The sequence below is a fragment of the Phascolarctos cinereus genome, unplaced genomic scaffold (genome assembly GCF_003287225.1).
Source record: "Phascolarctos cinereus isolate Bilbo 61053 unplaced genomic scaffold, phaCin_HiC Scaffold_3;HRSCAF=262, whole genome shotgun sequence".
NCBI lineage: Eukaryota > Metazoa > Chordata > Mammalia > Diprotodontia > Phascolarctidae > Phascolarctos > Phascolarctos cinereus.
This window is the reverse complement of record NW_027555736.1, coordinates 91,366,340-91,386,993: the sequence shown is the minus strand read 5'-3', so window position 1 is coordinate 91,386,993 and position 20,654 is coordinate 91,366,340.

The window sequence follows — 20,654 nt, the reverse complement described above, 5'->3', positions numbered from 1 at the left end:
AAACTAGGTTATCAAGAGCATAAATTCTTATACCTTCAAAATGGAACATAAAGAAAAAAGCACCCACCACCCAAATACCTGCCATTTAGTTTTATACACATGTAGGACTTCATGGAGATCAGTTTCTGCTGACCAAAATGAAATTCCCAATTCCAGTCTGCTCAAGTCCCTGGAACCAAGCAGTCACTGCTCTCGAAGGAAATGGTATACTCTTCTTTCATCCTGGACAGAGAGGAGCAGAAATCTCCTGGGGACCCAGACATGAGTAAGGGTGGTGAGGTTTCTCCAAAGTGGGTGGATTCTGGTGAGCAAATGTGAATGATGGAGAGCAGAGGAGCCAGGGCTACTGCGTTTGCTACCACAATCGGGAGCTAAATCATAAGAATGTCACCTGGGGCTAGATTGAGAGACTATAGCTGTCCGAGTTTGTCTAGAAGGATGATGGTGACATTGCACTGCTCCCCTCCCTTCCTCCATTTACTCTACTGCTTGCCAGGAAGAATGAATTCCTATTCCAAAGCTTATCTCCGTTTTTCAAAGTATTGTTTAATTAGTTTTGAATGCTGAGATTAGGTTTTGATTGATCACAACTGCTTCTGGTTTGTGTGTTTCATTATCGTGAAGTTTCAAGAGGAAGGAGAGATACAATGAAGCATGTTATGGGAGAGAAGAGACAAAGGAGAGAAGGAAAGGGAGCAGGGGAGAGAGGGAGAGAAAAAGAGGAAGAAAGACAGAGAGATAAAAGGGGGAAGGAGAGAGAAAGAAGAAGAGGGGAAGAAGAGAAGAGAGAGATGCTTTGTCTGAATTTTGCCAAGATCTTGCTAGAGGATCTGATGGAAGTCTTATCAATTATTATAAGCTTCCCAAAGTAGAGAAAGCATGGATCTGGTCTTTTTTCCCTTAGGCCAAAATATGATCTTAAAACACTGCCTAACTGGTGAGGAAGAGGACAGTATTTGTTGTGGTTACACAGTCCTGTTATCCATTGTTCTACAAATATATACTCAGAGAGATCCCTCCAGAGGCATGAAGCTGAGAGTGGTGACTAGGGGAGTAGTTTATGTTGGTGTTATGAAAGTTGGTGTAGAAAATTGCTAACGGCCATGTTCCAAGGGTAGGGGCCACAGAAGGAGTGAGATTCCTACTGTTTCCTTCTGCACCCACTCAACGGGGGACCTTTTCTACTTAATACTTTTAACAACTCTCAGACACACACATATTTTCTCTTCCAATCTTCAAGCAAGATAGCTATCTCAACTCTCCGAAAATCCCTGTGAAAACTTCAAAAAATAAATCTTAGTCATTTTAAAGAGTACACTATCACATATGTACTTATTTCACTTGGCAAGTTCAAGACTTTCCAATATTTAATTCAACACAATTCAATTAAACAAGCAATTAAGGGCTTGCTTTGTGCCAGACATTGTTCTAAGCATTAGAGTTAACAAAGACAAAAACTAAACAGTCCTTGTTCCTGAGGAGTTTATATTCTACCATAATATACTTTTTTTTTTATCAGCTTGGATAGTAGGTTAATGATTATTCTCATTTTATAGATGAAGAAGAACTCAGTCAATAAACATTTATTGAGCACCTACTATACACCAGGCACTGGGCTAAGCACTGGGCAAACAAAACAAGGGAAGTCAGTCCCTGCCCTCAAGGAGCTCAGTCTAAAAGGGGAGACAACAAGAAAACAAATATGAATAAAACGGTTAGATACAGGATAAATAGGAAATAATTAACAGGGAAGGCACTAGAATTAAGGGGGGAAAGGCCTCCTATTTCTCTTCATCATCACCACACACACAAAAATTAAAAATTGAAAATAAAAATGGCTTATTCTAGGAATGTTTACCATGTTGTGCTAGGTCAATTTTAGGGCAGTTGTGAAGACAGAACAAAAAAGAGGTAGATATTTAACTTGTATGAAAGGATTTCAACTCTAGTGAGACTAGAGAACACAGAAGAAAAATATGTGTATATACATACAATATATGTGTATATCTATAGCTATATCTATATGTCCACTCCTGTGTTCCTGTCTATTCTCAGTTCACTGTTCACATCAATATAATATATTTCCTGGAATATGAATTGTAATATGCACTTTTCATAACATCATTTGATAGACTTTGAAAAATAAAAATTCCATATGAAGTCAGTAGCATAAAAACCAGGGTAGTAACCAAACTTGAAATGTTGAAATAAAACCAGGAAGTCACAAATGTTTAATGTGTTTTCCCAGTCGGAGATGAAACACACTATGCAACTTGAGAAGGTACTTTATTTTAAAAGAGAATATTATGATTATCTGATTCAGATTCCTGACTTGTGTTGTTTTATCATTCATATAAGCTATTTTCTGACTTCTTTAGGATGTCATAATGTAATCCCCAAATGCTTAGGTACTTAAAACTTTTCCCCCACAGCAGCAGGAGTGATTATCATGAATGATAAGTAAATTTGTCAGCTTTAGAGCTCCAAAGCTGCTTCCATCAATCTAAAAGAGAATTGCTTAGAGGCTAGAGAGAGAAATGTGTATAATGTTGTACTACAGGGGATTTGAGGGCTTGGTGGTGGATGTTTTCATTTTCTCTCTTTTTCTTTTCTTTGGAAAATTGCAAAAAAAATTATATTTGGTATAACCTAATTTGGGGAGGAAATATTGAAAATCCTTTTAATTGATTAAGTTCACTGAAAAGCTCCATCGAAGTAATGATTTTATTAGTCATTTGTCAGAAAATACAGAACTCCTTAAGGTGATCCAGCTGTAACTTGCCTAAAGCATTGTAGAAATTCTTCGACACAATGTATGACTTTTTTGTCTCTGTAGTTGAAAATTATACCTGTTAGTTCTATTTATCAGTGGGGAAACTTGTTAAAACACATTCAGAGGGTTGCTCCTATTTTTATTGAATGATTAATCCTTCTGTTTCCCTTGCTGAGGACATTTGAATAAAAATATAATCAAATTTGTTCAGTGTCAACTATGGTGCTATACAATGGCAACAACTAAAAAGTGTTCTGCCAAAATTTACATTATAAGCACATATTATATAATTGTAGGGCAGGCGGACTATTTCAAAGCCAAAATCAAAGTAATGATTCCATTAATAAGACCAGAGGTAATAGTGAATTTCATAACAAATGAATCTTCAGTGGCTCCCTAATAATGCCTCTAAGATAAAATATAAAGTCCTCATCTTGGCATTTAAAGCTTTACACATTCTAATTCCACCTACCTCTCCAGTCTGATTTCATATTACTCCCTTTCACATGCCCTCTGCTCTAGGTAAACTGGCCTGATACTCTTCTCTACATACTACAATCCACCTTCCACTTGTGAGCCTTTGCATAAGCGGTCTCCTCTATGGAGTACGCTACCCTCTCACTTCTACCTGGTATAATTATTCATTTCTTTCAGATGCAACCTCCTACACAAGATTGTTCCTTACCCTCCAACTTATTAATGGTTTCTCCCTCTTGGAAAAAATGGGCAGCTAGATGGTAAAGTGGAAGTGGATAGAGGGCCAAGCATGAAGTCAGGAAGATTCATCTCCCTGAGTTCAAATCTGGCCTTAGACACCTACTGGCTATATGATCCTGGGCAACTGATTTAACTGTTTGCCTCAGTTTCCTCATCTGTAAAATGAGTTGGAGAAGGATCCAGCAAACCACTCTCCTGTCTTTAAGAATACCCCAAATAAGGGCATAAAGAGTGGGACACAACTGAACAACAACTCTCTTAAAAGGATTTTGTATCTGCGTATTCGTGTATATCCATTCTAGTACAAAGCTCCAGGAAGGCAGAGATTGTTTGGGTTGTGGGTTCTGTCCCAATCCCACTGTCTCTAGAGATTTAATCCACCTCACCCTGTTGCAACAATGAGCTCTTTTTTTTTTAAACATACCACTACGTCCCCTCAAGTCCAGGCAGTCCCTTCCTCAGCTGCATTACCAAATTTATATCAAACAAAAATTTAGTAATAAAATCCCAATGACCCAGAGCCTCCACTTGGGAATATTCCTAATATTAAGGCAGAGTTTTTTAACTCTCTGTCATATTTTAAATTTATGTTTGTCTCTGTTACTAGACAGGTAGAGAAGAAGTTGGGAAAAAGCAGAACTTTTTGTTGGAATTTGACTCCATCCTTGAAAAGGTAAGTACAACCAGCCCAAGTCTTCTGCTCTAAGATGACTGCCAGAAGCTTACATTCCATTGGAGGATACAATGTGTACATATACAAGAATAAACAAGATACATGCTAAATAAAATAATTTGCAGGAGGCATTAGCAAGACATGACCTGGTGGCTAGACGTTAGAAGCTCGCCATCTTACATAAAACAATGGATGAAAAATATCTTACAATACATAAATACAGACCTCAAAATATCCTTGGGAATTCAACAAGAAAAATGTCCTAGAACTAAAGGATTATCAGAGCACAACTTTTTTTAAAAAATTAATTAATTTATTCATTTTTAGTTTTCAACATTCACTTTTATAAGATATTTGAGTTCTAACTTTTCTCCCCTCCTTTCACCTCCCCCTCCCCAAGACAGCATGCAATCTGATATAGGCTATACATGTATGATCATATTAAACATATTTTATAACAGTTATGTTTTGAAAGAAGAATCAGAACAAAAAGGAAAAACCATGAGAAACAAAATACAAAAAAACAACAACAACAAAAAAGAGAAAATAGTATGCTTTGATCTGCATTCAGACTCCATAGTTCTTTCTTTGGATGTGGATAGCATTTTCCATCATGAGTCTTCTGGAACTTAGATCATTGCATTGGTCAGAAGGGCTAGGTCTAACAAAATCGGTTGTCATACAATGTTGCTGTTATGATGTACGATGTTCTCCTGGTTCTACTCATTTCACTTTGCATCAGTTCATCAAAGTCTTTCCAGGTTTTTCTGAAATCTGCCTGCTCACTGTTTCTTACGGAACAATAGTATTCCATTACATTCATATACCACAAATTGTTCAGCCATTCTCCAATTGATGGGCAGCCCCTCAATTTCAGAGCACTTTTATTGAGCTATTTTAGTTATGTCTGACTCTTCATGACCCTATTTGGAGTTTTCTTGGCAGAGATACTAGAGTGGTTTGCCCTTTCCTTCTCTAGCTCATATTACGGATGAGGAACTGAGGCAAACAATGTTAAGTGACTTGCCCATGATCCAACAGCTAGTAAGTGTCTGAGGCCAGATTGGAACTCAGGTCTTCCTGACTTCAGGCCCAGCAACTCTATCCACTTTTTCACCTAGTTGCCCCCAGAGGCACAACTGCTACCCACAATAGTCCAGCATTTAAGAACAGTATTCTGGTTTGTTTGTTTTTTCAAACAGATGTCACTAAAAATAAATCCTCACTCTCCAAACTACATGGAGTGAAAAGCTTTCAAATTGTAGAGACCTAGAAGGAGAAATTGAAGCCACACAGGAGCAGGATGAGAGATCTCAGAGATGAAGATAAGCTATATGTTATCCCCACCATCCTCACTGCTACTAGGATTGTCTGAAAAAACGTTTTCAAGTGAGGTTATAGAAGACAGGTTTACATCACAACACTTTTATTCCATTAAAAAGGTTATTTTATGCACCTGTGCAACAGTCTGCAGAACATTAAATATAAAATAACCATAATAGCAGGATAGGGACTTGCCCCATGACCATTTCTACTGGAGCTAATTTGAAAAAAAAATGAGAAGACAATAATAATAATGACGATGAGTCCCAAAAGTCTTACTATAGTTTTAAGCTATTCAAGCTTTATTTATTTAAGCTGCTCAAGCTTAAAACTGCACCAAGACTTTTGGGACACTCTGTATAGTGCTTTCAGGTTTGCAAAGCTTTTCACATACACTACCTCATTTGAGCTTCATAATAGTCCTATGTGGTTGGTACTATAGATAGTATTATCCTGACTTTTAAGATGTGGAAATTGAGACTCAGAGAGCTAAATATTGATGATAGCTTATGTACATCCAGCATTTTAAGGTTTTCAAAACATTTTTACACGTATTAGCTCGTCTAAGTCTCCTAGGAACCCTAAGAGGTAAGTAGTGTACAGATACATTATCTCCATTTTCAAGATGAGAAAACTGAGGCTGAGTTTTATTGACTTCCCCAGGGTCACATATCTAGTTCGTTTTTGAGGCTCAATTTGAAACTAGAGCTTTTTTATCTAGGTCCAGAGTTGCAGACTCAGAACAAGAAAGGCAGGGGAGAAGAAGCTTACAAGGCCACAGGGATTGATATAAGAACATAGAGGACTCAGAGAAAAGAGAAAAATGAACTCCTCAAAGGAGACCCAGGAAGGAAGACTGTGTCAAGTGTCACCCCTTCAAACTTGCAAAGGCTCCCAATGTAGGTGATACCACCCCCTGAGGAGGGGGGGCATTAGCAGCCTCAGGTACAACTAGAGGGGCAGTGAATAAAAATAAGGGGGCAGTGGAAGCATAAGGAAAGAAAAAAAGATAAGACAATTTTGAAAACCCATTCATACATGTTCTATCTGTTGTAAAGCCTTTCTCTGGTTTGTAATTACTCAGTGGGCACAGCTATTCATATTAAAATCCCAGTGTTTAGCACATTAACAAATTAGCTCAAAACACAAAAAATTCTTGTTGATTGAATAATTAAATCAATTCAATAAACACTAGTTGTATCTAACATTTGACTAGATCACAGAAAGTTTCATGGAATATTAGAGCTGTGCCTTATCTAGTCCTAATGCTAGCCCTAACTTACTGTGTGACCTTGGAAAAGCCAATTCACCTGAGCCTCAGTTTCCTCATCGGGGAAAATGCTGGGGGTGGGTTTAATGACCCCATGATTCCATGAAGAGCTAGGATCCTTTGGGTGAGTATGATTTTTGCAGAGAGCAAGGAGGCAAAGAGAGAAATTGTAGGCATAAGGAAAACCAGAAGCAAAAACCTGGATATTAGGCATAGGATGTGTCCTGGATGGAACATAGAGTTTATAGATGAAAGTACACTGGTATGAAATAAAGCTGAAATGCAGGCTGCTGCCAGATTGTGAAGGGCTTTAAATGTCAGGCAAAGGATTTTCAATTTTTTGGTCAGCAATAGAAAACTGGTATAAGGTTTTGACCAAAGTAGTGACATTTTTGAAAACCCATTCATACATGTTTTATCTGTTGTTTTAGTTCTGTACATAAGAAAAATGTAGCTGGTAACAGTTAAAACTAAAACCCTAAACTAGGTAATGTAATGGCTAACATCTATAATGAGATAATTCTTCAATATCTCAAAGTTTCGTCAAGAGGAAACTATTTTCCTCCAATGCAGACAGCAACCTCTCTTCCTTAATTTATGATCATTATGAATTGCTGTGGGTCAGAAAAAAAAAGTCATTAATTGGTGTCCTTTCCCCCCATTTCTTAGCTAGGCTGGTCCTTAGATGACGGGCATAGAAGTATACTGTTGGGCCCATATTTGAAGTCATTCAAGCTTGGTAAGAGTTTGAGTTCTGCCAGTGCAGCCTTCAGGAATCCAAGGTCACCTCCATGATAAGAAGAGGCATCAGGTTAGGAATTAAGTGGAAGCTTAAATTGGGTAATATAAATATTTGCCTAATGATCCTAGATGGGAAGTGGTGTCAAGGATGGCATCAGAAAAATGAAAGTCAGAAAAAAAAAAGGGGCAGTCACATACAAGACTAAGAAATAGCTGATGGACAGTCCACATGTTTAATTAGTAGTCACACAATCCAAGAGAATGGAGGGAAGTACCTGGGGCAGATTCCTGGTGTTGGATTTACAGGAAAATATGGGTAAGTCATATAGAACATGCAGGCCTGGATGGGTTGGCGTCAATATTACGGGAAGTGGTACCCACATCAATGAGGGCACAGATCCAGTGCATCATTAGAGAAATCTTAATCTTGACTTTGAGCAAAAGCGCTACCTGACTATAGAAAATATAGAGAAAATATCTGGACAGAGCTGAATAATGCCAATGGAAACCAAGCAGCTGTCATCAGTGTGTCCAAGTTAAAGACTAAACTGCTGACTTCACAAGTCAATGAGATCCATCATTCAGTGACTACCTATAATTAGCCACAGTTTAGGAAATACTCACTTGTAGATATTATCTTGCCTTCTGGTGTGTGGTTTTAAATCATGGTCTTTAATAAGTCACTCCACAAACCAATTAACTAATTTAAAAGTTGAGCATGATTTACTAACTTTCTCTACTAACTCTTTTAGATGTTATTCAACTCTCAAGCCTACTCCCATCTCTGTGTTTCTTAAATGCTGATTCCTGTGTCAAGATTTGTCTATTATTTGTTACTTGGAGAAAGCCCCCAACCAGTGAAATATATGCAGCTTTCTGCCCACCCCTTTTGAAATGAGACTGTACAAGGTCAAAAAAGTCAAGAGATTCCAGATGGAGTTGGAGCTGTTTATACACAAACCATTTGTTCTCTTAAAAGATCAGAAGCAAGTAATTTATTTTTTAATCCAATCTACTTGTGTCTGGATCTTTAATGATTATATTATGCTTTTCCAGCCTTCAGAAAAACTCAATGGTGGTAGTAGACAAAGGACAGCCATTCAGAAATTGTCTGCACTTTACCGTGCATCCAAAATATACCAAGTCAAGTCAAATAATGTCTCCTTAGGCTTGTCAAGGGCCCGAATGCAAAATCCCATCAAGAAAATTGTATTTAAGAATTACTTTTACTATTAATACCAGGTTTGAAATCAATGGGGTCAATGAGGCTTTGATCACTAAATATAAACTATTCATTTCAACCTTGAGCATTTCTCATGCTCAATAACAAGGATAAATCAACCAAGTATTACCATCATTCAAATTATGAAAGACTTTTTCACAAATAATATTATTCCACCCAGGAGCCACTAGAGGAAAACACATTTTTTTCCTTCTTTATAAAACTCTTAATCATGTAATGTTTTTCCAGTCAGCCATTTGGTATTTATTTTCCCCTTCCCTCCCCCCCCATAAAAATAACTCATTTCCAGATTAGTATTGGAGGGTTTTTTTTTTCATGTTCTTTGACTTAACATTTTCTCTCCTTATTCTATTTCAAATTTGGGTAAAAACCTTAGTGTGAGAAAGTTCCATGTAGGCAGTGCAGAGACAGATCACAATGTAGCATTTTAACTCAACTCAATGACCATTATAAAGTATCTACTATGTATTAGGCACAGAAGGAGATGCAAAGATCAAGAAGACACAGTTATTGAAGAACTGTCACATTTCTGGGGACTATCCAGTATTAAATCAATCAACAAGCATTCATTAAGCATATATATGTGCCAGATACTCTGCTAGGCCCTAGTAATACAAAGGGAGAGGGGGGGAAGGAAATGATAAGTGCACATATAATTACCTATTAAATAAACAAAGAAAATACAAGGAATTTGTACAAGGTGGAATGAAGGCATTAAGCAATTTAGGGAGAGGGGACTCAGGAGAGGTTTCCTGTAGAAGATGGAAACAAGGAATTACGGGCGTTAGGAACGCATTGCAGACATAGGAAACAGACTGTGTAAGAGCAGAGGGATGAGAGGTGAAGTGTCACATGTGAAGAACAGAAAAGCCAGTTTGACTAGACCCTAGTGGGTGAAAGGGAGTTGCATGTAATAAGTCTGTAAAGAGCTGGCACCAAATCATGAATGCCAAATAGAGGGCTCTGAATTTGCTCCTAGAAGCAACAGGGAGCCAGTGGGACTTACTAAGTGACAATATCAAACCTGTACTTTAGGAATATACCTGCCACTTTGGCAGCTGTGTGGAATATAATTTAGGGAGGGGAGAAACTTAAGGCAGAGACCAAGTAGAAGGCTTTTACAGTGGTCCATGAGAGATGTGATAGGGTCCCCATTAGGGTTGTGGCCATGTGAGTGAAAGAAGCAGAAAAATGTAAGGGAGATGGTGGAAGTAAAATCAAGACTTGGCAACTGATTGGATACATGGGGAGGGGCGAGGAAAATGGGAGTGGGAGATGATTCTAAGGTTGTGAACCTGGGTAATTAGAAGGACTGTGGTGCCCAACACAGCAGTAATAAAGGTAGAGAGTGTGGTGGGATTGAAGGGAAAAGATAAATTCTGGAAAATGTTGCATATTTATTTCAGAATCATCTTTGTAAAGTTCATCACTGTCCAACTAGCTTTTGTTTTTATTTCAGTTCAGGACGTAGTGACAGCAGCATATATAAATGATTATTTGTGCATAATTAAACCCTTGGTGAAAAGAGATCTATTAACTGTAAGATCAAAACCAGATCTCTTTTCAATGCTGTGGGGTCTCTCTGCCATTGACTCCTTGTATATGCATCAAGGTCAGATAATATAAGGAATGACAAGGAGATAACATCTCAGGAAAATGATAATACCAAATCTCTATTAGTTGTTGTCACTTGGATTCAGGGAAGGTTTCTCAATCACTTTTTCACTCCTGCGGCCCTCTAAAAGTTCAAAATCGCCCTGCCACGAATCACAGAGTAGGAAGGAACTTCAGAGGCTGCGCCAGTCCAGTTTTAGCTGAGTAAGTATTCCTTTCCAACCAATAAGAGCTCAGCCAAGAATTTCTCTGTAGATCCCACGTGGGGTGGGAACTCACCAACAATGGCAGCCTACTCCACTTTTGTAGAATCTAATTGCTAGGACATTTTCCCTTATATCAAGGCTAAATTTACTCCTTGTTCTTCCTGTTGGGACCAAACAGAAAAATTATAATCTGTTTTCCACATGACATCCTATCAGGGTGTCATGCAACCATTCTGAACTGCTGTAAGAGGGCAAAGTGTTAAATTTTTACAGTGACCATTTACATTTTTGAAATAGGCAAATATACAAATCAGAGCTTGAGCTATTATTTTGTTGATGGTCTAGAAAAGGGATACAAAAATGTTAATGCAGATTAAACTTGCAAGTGCATCTTTCATAATTTTTTTTTCTGAAGAGATGGTTGTTAAATATTTACCAATACCCTCCTGAATCCTACTTAATACTTACAGACTACTGTTTATATGTAATATTGCCAAGTAGGACATAAACTTATTGAAGATGAGGGCTGTATTTGCTTTTTGTCTTTGCATGCCTTTGAAATCTATTCTCTAAAAATCTAGGCTATGTATCAGACTATGACTGACTTACCCTTCTGGACTGTGTCAAGAAGCTATGAATTCAAATCCTGGAACAGACACTTAATACGTTAAGTAATCACTTAACCTCTGTTTGCTTCGATTTCCTCATCTGTGAAGTAAGGATAATAATAGCATTTGCTTCGCTGGGTTGTGGTGAGGATCAATGAGATAATTTAAAGTTTTCTATATAAATGCCAGCCAGTCAATAAGCATTTGTTAAAAGTGTGTGCCAAGCATTGTGCTAAGGACTGGGGATTTGTACAAAGAAAGCAATAGGTTGCCTACCCTCAAGGAGCTCAAATTTTAACAAGAGAGATTATATACCAAAATACATGTACACACCAGATATAAACAGACATAGATAACCATATCTATTTCTGTCTGTCTGTCTGTCTATCTATCTCGTATAAATGGAAGGTAAACTCAAAGCAGAAGCAATTTGGAGGTGTAAGGGGGAAACTAGGGAAAGGTACTCTGGGAAAAGTCTCCTGCAGAAAAAGAGATTTGAACTGAGTCTTAAAGGAAACCAGACAAGCCAGGAGGCAAAGACAGAGGAAGACAGTTAGTTAAAAGGCAAGGAGTTAGGAAATGGAGTGTTGTGTGAGAGGAAAGGCAAAAAGGCGAGTGCTGCTGATAGTAAAGTAGGTGCAGGGGAATGAAATGTCAGAAGACTGGAAAGGCTGGCAGGGCTCAGGTTGTGAAGGGTTTTTCATGCTAAATAAGGGGTTTTTTTTATTGGATTTATTGGATATTGTACTGAATACACAGATCCAATGGGATTTACCAAGTGTGGAACTTGGTCAAAGCTGTGGTCTAGAAAAATCACTTTGACAGTTGAGTTGAGGCTAGAATAGAGTGGAGAGAGACTTGAGGCATGAGAATATTGTGATAGTCCAAGCACTGGCTAATGAGGTCCTATACCAAAATGGTGGCTGTGTGAGTGGAAAGAAGGCATGTTGGGCTCAGAACAAATCCTCGAGGAACACCCTCAGTAGATAAAGATTTAGCAAATTAGCTGAAAGAGTTTCTTACAAGGAACTCCCTATACTGATGGAATCATAAGTCTAGACTAAACAAGAAAACAAAGAGCTTGACTTTTTATATGCTATCATCTGAATTGTGTAAACCAAAAATATAATAACAACCTTCTGGTAACCCATTTCAAGGATCTAACTACTAAGTTCATAAGTAGGACCTCTTCTGGTCCTATTTATAAACACGCTTTGCTTTATATTTATCTGATTAGCTTTCCCTTAATATTAACATATTTGTCCCCGGTGGACAAGATTTCCTCCAGAGATCTTAACTTACTCTACCTCAATAACTATAAAAATATCCTCATTCCACCCCCACTTTTTTTTTCCCACTAGGGCCTCCCAAATTGATTAATATGATGTTTACTATATTGATCCTTACTAAAAAAATGTTTTTCCCATAGCAGGCTGTGTGGATCCAGGGGAAAGAGAATTGGGTTTGGAGTTAAAAAAAAACAGTTTAAATCTTAGTTCTACCACATACAACCTGTGCAACTTCTAAGCAGTCAGTCGACATCCCTGTATCTCAGTTTCCTCATCTTTAAAATGAAGGGGTTGGAAAATCTTGAGATCACTTTCAGCTCCAAATCTGCGATGTTACGATTTTTTCTCCACACAATGTAGGTCTTAGTAAAAACTATCATATCAATTATATGGAAAGCAGAACAATATACATTCATAGCTAAGGTTTTTTATTTGCTCCTCTAAAGCCAAAGTTCTTACAGATATGCATACATTTAAAAAAAACAACTCGACTACATAACCACTGAAACAAGAGTAAACAGAAGTTATGACTATGCAAAGCTAACAAAACAACACATCAGCATCCTAAACCTTAAAAGCAGACACAGTTCCTCAGATAAATACACAGTTAGGCTGAGAAAAGAAATAGCATTCAATCTGATATTCTGATGATATAAAATTTTAAATTTGAAAGGCATTTTTAAAAATTGAGCCATTGGAAACAGAAGGCAAATGATTACCATGGTTAAATTATTATTCTATTTATCTTTGAAAAAACAAATAACAGCCTCCAACCTTGTTTTACACTACTTACTTCCCTCATATACCCTCTATTCCAACCAAATTGCCACACTGGAGTTATCATTTTGCAGTCACACTCTGTCCTGAAACATATACATTCAATCACTGCTTGAAATGAATGCTTCTCCAGACTTCCCATCTCATCTCTATTGAAATTGTTCTTTTTAAGACCCATCACAATTGCCACCTCCTCTAAGGATTCCTGGTCCAACCACTAAGCCTTTCCTGGTCCAACAAGAAGTGATCCCCCTCTCCTCAAATATACCATGCCACTCAACATCTCCTAACCACTTAAATCCTATTCTAACTTGTATTATAGTTATTTGTGTACTTTTCTTATCCCCTCAACTAGATAGGAAGCTTCAAGAGGGCAAGGTCTATGTCATTTTCTTATCTTTGTTGTCACTAATGCCTAGTACAATGTCTTGCAAACATATTTCAATGGCATTGCCCATAGTAGGTATTGCATAATCATGTCTTAACAAAATGTTCTTTCTTGAATTAAACTAAATTCTTGTCATCAGTGTGCAACAAAAACCATCACAGCTTTTAAAGTTGTGTAAGGTATATATGTTCCCCACATAGGTTATGTGTATGTCTACATGGGTCTGTCTAAATGTGGCTCACAGGGAGAAGAGATTAAATTTCTCTGGAATCTGGCCTACCTCTCTCCCAGGGAGACTTTAATTCTTGCCAGGAAAGGAGTAAGAGAATGAGACCATGAGGTTGGCTAACTGCTCTCTGAGATGGCGTGCTAGACTACAATTATATCTACCTGCCTCCCTAAATATGGTTAGTCTAGGGGAAATTATTTTTAGATGTACATCCTACTTCCTGGTCACTATCCCTTAATGGGGAAGGGATGTCCCAAGCTATATCCAAAGGTCTGATTCCATTCCTATATATTGAATCTCACATACATTGAAAAGCAAACAAGTCTACTTATCCAGGCAGATGGCAAACAGAAATTGGAAAAGTTACATGAATGAGAATATACCAGACAATACATAGGACTGAACAAGATAATAATTATAAAGCATTTAGCAGAGTTTCTAAAACACTGTCGGCACTTAATAAATTCTTGTTTCCTTCCTTCTCACCTAGAGAGAATAAGCTCTCCCACTGGGAGTGAAATATCTCAGCTTAACTAAGAGAGAGAGAAAGTGCCTGACCTCACCCAAGGGGAAATTTCCTGAAGTATCCAGTGTGACAAGCTGGAAAGAAGGACATGCTTGAGGCACCAGCCCCTCTATATGTCAGCTTCTTCCCAGAGTCTTTCTCTCCCTCCAGGGGCCAGACCCTGAGGAGAGCCTGGAAATCTGAAGTCAAAAAAAGAGTCTCTTTTCTTTCAAGCTCTCTAACCAATCCCACCCCTCAGGAAGGCACAGAGCTTTGAGTCATTATTTTCTCCATCAACATGAGAGTCTTATGCAATTCCACAATCAATATTGATGGATCCAGTGAAACACAATCAAATCAATCATGTGGTCAACAAACATTTACTAGGTACTTAGATGTGTCAAGCACCATGATAAGTCCTGGGTGGGGTGGGGGGGAGGGGTTACAAAGACTAAAAGTGAAACCATCCCTGCCCTCAAGGAGCTTGCATTCTAGCAGAGGAGACAACATGATATATATATAGATATATAGATAGATATAGATAGATATAGATAGATATATATATACACACACACACACATCTACATATACATATAATAGATATAATTTATGATATATTTTACGTATATATGTATATGATAGGTACATAAGACATGTAGATGCAGATACATGATAGCATTTAAGGGAAAGGTATTAGTAGCTAATGGCAGTAGGAGGTTAAAGAGGAACATGGTGGAGAAGGAAGGAAGGGGGAGAGGAAGGCCTTTGTATACTCTGGCCCTTGACCTAAGTCCAGAAGGAAAGCAAGGATTCTAAGAGACAGATATTTATTAAGTGCCTACTACATGCCAGGCACTGTGCTAAGCACTGGGTGTACAAAAACAGGCAGAAGACAATTCTTGTCCTCAAGGAGCTTACAACCTAACGATTATGAGAAATGACGTGGGAGACCATTCCATTGCAGGGGGGAGACAGACAAAGAAAAAGGTATGGAAAGGGGAAATGTTGGGACTTTCATGAACTATGCAATGGCAAGTATCTGGTGTAGCCAGACAGTGACTTGTGTGTGTGTGTGTGTGTGTGTGTGGTCATGATTACAAAGATGGGAAAGGAGTCAGACAGTAAAAAGTGTTACATGTCCAACAAAGGAGTTTATATTTAATCCTAGAGAGACAACAAAACATTCAAGATTATTGGGGAGGGATGGAGGATGAGATGACCAATTCTATGGTTTAGCTGTTGTCCTTCATTTTTGAAGAAGACCAATGACATCACTGGGTGATGTCTTGACTTTCGAGTGAATTGGATTTAAGTGAGGCAGAGCTACATAAAGCCATCAACCTCACTCTCCCTTCCAGTCATCCATGTCCAGCGGCAAGACAAAAAGTCAAACAACTGGCCATGGCCTGGGATGCAGTGGATGATCTTGCCAAATTCAATGTCTCACCAAGCTCTGAGCGCTCCACAGCCCTCTTCATGGCCATTGGAACAATCTATTCTCATCCAACCATTTCGCCAGCAGAAGTTTTCACATGCATGCAGGAGATATCCCCATAACCCACTGATGGGTTTGAGGCTCATCAATTACCCTCAAACGTGGTTTAGCCCATCTGCCAAGACGCTTTACAGAGGTATGACTGCTATGCATGTTTCAGCCTCTTGGAGCCATGGGTGAGAGTTGGGTGCAGGTGCAGGTGAATGAGCAGCTCTGAAAAAGGCTGGGCAAGCATTCACATCAAAGGTGCTAGTCCTTCTTGAACACTAGCAAAGTCCTAATAAACTTCAATGGCTTATTCTATATGTCTATATACACACACACACACATACACCGCCCTTTAATGAGGCAGCATGGGGTTATGTGTAGAGCATCATCAGCCCCAGAGTTAGCTGGGTTGAAGCCCTATCTCTGATGCATACTAGCCATGTGACCTTTAGCAAGTTACTTCATTTGTCAGTGCCAACAGGTACCTCTCTAAGAAAATACCACAAGACAAGCTTTCAAATAATCTGCCTGGTAGAGGAATTTTGTATAATGGACACTGATAACATCACAGATACAGATCCCTTCTTGACCTCTAAAATTCTAAAAGTCACAATGATGGCTCACAGGGAGAAGAAATTAAATTTCCCTGGGATCTGGCATATTATTAACTTGCCCTAGGGAAGACAGCACCTTCAGCTTTGGTGTACAGATAAATTTAGGACTAAATTACTCATTAATCTAATTTTAGGAAGGAGTTATTCACACTGAAAATTCATGACTATGCTTTCTACACAAACTTTTCTTAAATTTCATGCTGTATTTACTGTATACACAGCAATGCACATTATGCATATGTACTCAACAGATGGTCTTAAAAACTACGTGTTTTATATGAAACATGGTTTTATAAACAAATGAGTAAAAATTAAAATAGTTTACAGTTTGTAAATCATAAAAATGATACCCAGCAACAGCCCATTAATAAAGACATTTCCAACATAAATATTATATAAGCACATTAAAAATACTGCACTTGAATCAGTCAACAGCTGTTTGTGATACATCAATATTTCTTCTAGTTCATTTGTCTGCAGCATAATCTCACTTATTTAGGGAAAGGCCATTTTAGTTTTTAGATCATCTAGGCCACTTGCTTCTCCTCTCCATCTGTCTGCATTTTTCCCTATTCATTAGCAGCCCCAGTTCAGGTGAGTGAGAAAATGACATTTAATTTTCTTGCTTCTTAGAAAAGCCAATCAATTAGATCAGTTATGCATGATAATGGGTAAAGAGAATGGAACCCAACCCTTAATTCAGAAAATTCCACTTCAAATTTTAGTTTTTAATAGTTTCAATTTATATCCACAAACATTTCATGAGAAATATTCACAATTGTCTGTGGCTAGTCTACACTGAGAATAGAGAACTGCTTCCTGAGATAGAATGAGAGGACTAGCTGGTGAAGAATCAGTAAACTACTGACCAAGGAAATCTATACCATCACTACCCAACATATCTCCTGACAGTCTAAGCCCCCTTAGATCTGAGATGAACTGACTTGTTTTAAGGATACCAATGAAGATTCCAGAAGAGTAACAGTTAGCTCTTTACAAATATTATCTCATTTCATCCTCAACAATCCTGGGATGCAGGTGCTACTATTATCCTTATCTTGCAGATGAGGAAACTGAGGCAGACAAAGATTAAATGTCTTACCCTAGGTCACAAAGATAATGTGTCTAAAGCAGAATTTGAACTCGGGTCATCCTGACCAGATCCAGCATTCCATCTACTGGGATAGGTGCCAAAAGCACAATTATGATGGGATAATGTACTTAGCGTGAACCTCCCTTGACACCACCTATCCCTCTGGAAGCAATTCTGACCTGTCTCTGACCATGCTCCAGCTCTTGGTCATGGGCTGATAACCTGCTCCACCATCCACACTGACCCAGCTAGTTGCTTATTTGCAAATTCTTCTTGCTTGCTTTGGAGACATATTCTTATCTATGTTTCTCTATTGGCCTGCCTGATCTCACCTAAACCAGCACTCTGACTATGCTTTCATACTATCTTGTAATCAGTACTCTACCTCTCCCTGCCTAGTCTCACTTGGACTTCTTCTTGTCCCATTCCAAGCCAATCATGTACTCCTTAGACATGTTAAGATGCAATAGAGCCATGACTTCATCCATTTTTACATTTATCTAATAATCTGGATCATAACCCATTGGTTCCTGCTCACTCTGTGACTCTCCTTCCATAAACCCATCAAAGGGGGTCCACCTAACATTGACGGGGGTGGTATTGATCAAGTCCTCTCGACATAATGAAGATGCCAATGTAGCATACAAGATGACTGCTGGTTGGTTATTCCTTGTTCTCACCGGTATAACAACTTATCATCTTTTTTTGTTCATATATTTCTTTGATAACATTTTTACATGACTTTTCTGTGTTCCATGCCTAGAAACTTCCGTTTGAATTGTCTTAAGAAGATCCTGAAGATCACCTGCAAGATGAGGTACTGGACACTGAGGTTCTTTTTTGAGCTGAACTGCAAAGCATTTAAACTCTACTGCAGAGGGTGCAACTCCCCCATGGGCTGGCCACATCATCTGAATGCCAAATGTGCATTTACCTAAAAGGATAGTTTATGGAGAACTCATACAAGACAAGCGCTCATATGGAGGTGACCCCAACATAGTGAGGTCATTTTTGGTCTTCTTCAAGCATGAAGGAGAACAACCAACTATTTATAGTGTGTGGTAGCCCAACCATACCTACCATTTACTTCTCCATTGTCCTTTGGGTACTCCTCAATTTTAGTTCTTCAGAGATAATGATATTCCATGACCCTCAGCCGTATATCACTAGAAGGAAGGAACAAAGGATGGAAAGGAGGGGGCAAGAAGGACAAAGGGACAGAGGAAAGAAGAAAATATCTTTATTAATGGGTCAGGCATTGTGCTATGTAAGCACTTTGCAAATGTTATCTTACTTGATCCTCACAAGGGATCAAGGTGGGAGGTAGGTGCTATTATTATTCCCAATTTACAGTTGAGGAAACTGAGATAAACAGAGGCTAAGTGACTTTGCGCAGGGTCACAGATACTAAGTGTCTATGGCCAAATTTGAACTTAGGTCTTCCTCACTCCAGGCTAAGCACTCTATCTACTGGGCTAACTCAATGCCACTGGAAGACTATTGTTTAAAAGATGGGCTTTTTATCCTTTGACTCAGAAATTCCATGAATGTATCTATCCCAAGGAGAGCTTTGTCAAAAAATAATGACTCATATAAATTAAAATATTTATAGTGGCACTTTTTTTTTAGTAGCAACAAACTGGAAACAAATCAGATGCAAACAGATGAGACAATGGTTAACCACACTGTAGTACATTATATAACAGAATATTACTGTGCTATAGGAAAAGATGCATATGATTAATACAGAGAAATTTTAAAACATTTATATGAAACAATACAAAATGAAGTGAATAGCACCGGGGGGAAAAAAATGAACAGAATGTAAATGAAAAGAATAACAAAACTGAATGCTGCAAAATCATAATGACCAAGCTCAGCTCCAAAGAAAGATAATAATAGCTAACATTTGGCTATCATTTTAATATTTGCAAAGTGCTTTATATTCATTATCCCACTTGATTCTCACAGCAACCCTATGAAGTGTGTGCTACTATTATCTACCTCCATTTTGCAGATGAGGAAACTGAGGCTGAGTGGTTAAATGACCTGCTCCAGGGTCACTCACCTGGCAAGCACTCGAGGTTGGAATCAAACTCAGGTCTTTCTGACTCTAAGTCCCAGGGATCTATCTACTATGTCACCTAGCTGCCTCTAGGACTTTCTACGTGATGGTTACCAAACGCACAGCTTCTTTGCTGAGGAGGACTATAGTTCTGAAGGTGTTGTATACTGAATATAATATCAGATTTCTTCTTGATATGTTGGTTGGTTTTAGAACTTTTCTTACTCTTTTTTTTTGTCTTTGTTATAAAGGATGGCTCTCTGGGAAGGGGACAGCAAGGATACACTGGGAAATTTAAGTGATATAAAAACAAAAGATAATACAAGATTTATATTAAAAAAGGAAAAGATACAAAGAAAGGTGGGCCTTTATTTCAGGGTTAAGTTTGAAGTCATTAAAAATCTTGATATAAATATGGATATAGATATGGATATCAATATCAATTTTGATATCTTTATAGATGGACAAGTTCCACAGGTTGTCAGCTCAACTGCATAATAGAGTCCAGACAACAGGCATTCTATTGTCATTTGTTTTTTCCTAGGGTCAGATTCTTGATTGATAATGGATCTCATTTAGGAGGCTCTGCCAGGGAAGCAACACAGTGCTATCTACTAATACAAGTATTTGGAAGACCTTACAGTCTAAAGAAAAACTTTCTTCTTGGCCTCTAAGGTACTCCAAGACAGTGGCCAACATGACTGGGTATTTGTCACTGTTTCATGCTGCGTGTGTGTGTGTGCGCGCGCGCGCACACGTATATATGCTTATATGATCAACTCCCATGTATCTTGGATATAAGAATTTTAATCAGAGAAAATAGCCACAATTTTTTCTCTTATACCTTTCTTCTCATTTTAACTGCACTGGTTTTGTTTACTCAAAAAACTGTAAAATTTTATGGAATGAAAATTGTCTATTTTTCATCTATGCTATGCCTTATTTAGGGAAGAACTCTTCCTCTATCCAGTTGTGAAAAGTATAGCCCTTCCTTTTCTGTTTTTAGAGACTGTGACCTTTTACAGTCATGTATCCATTTGGAA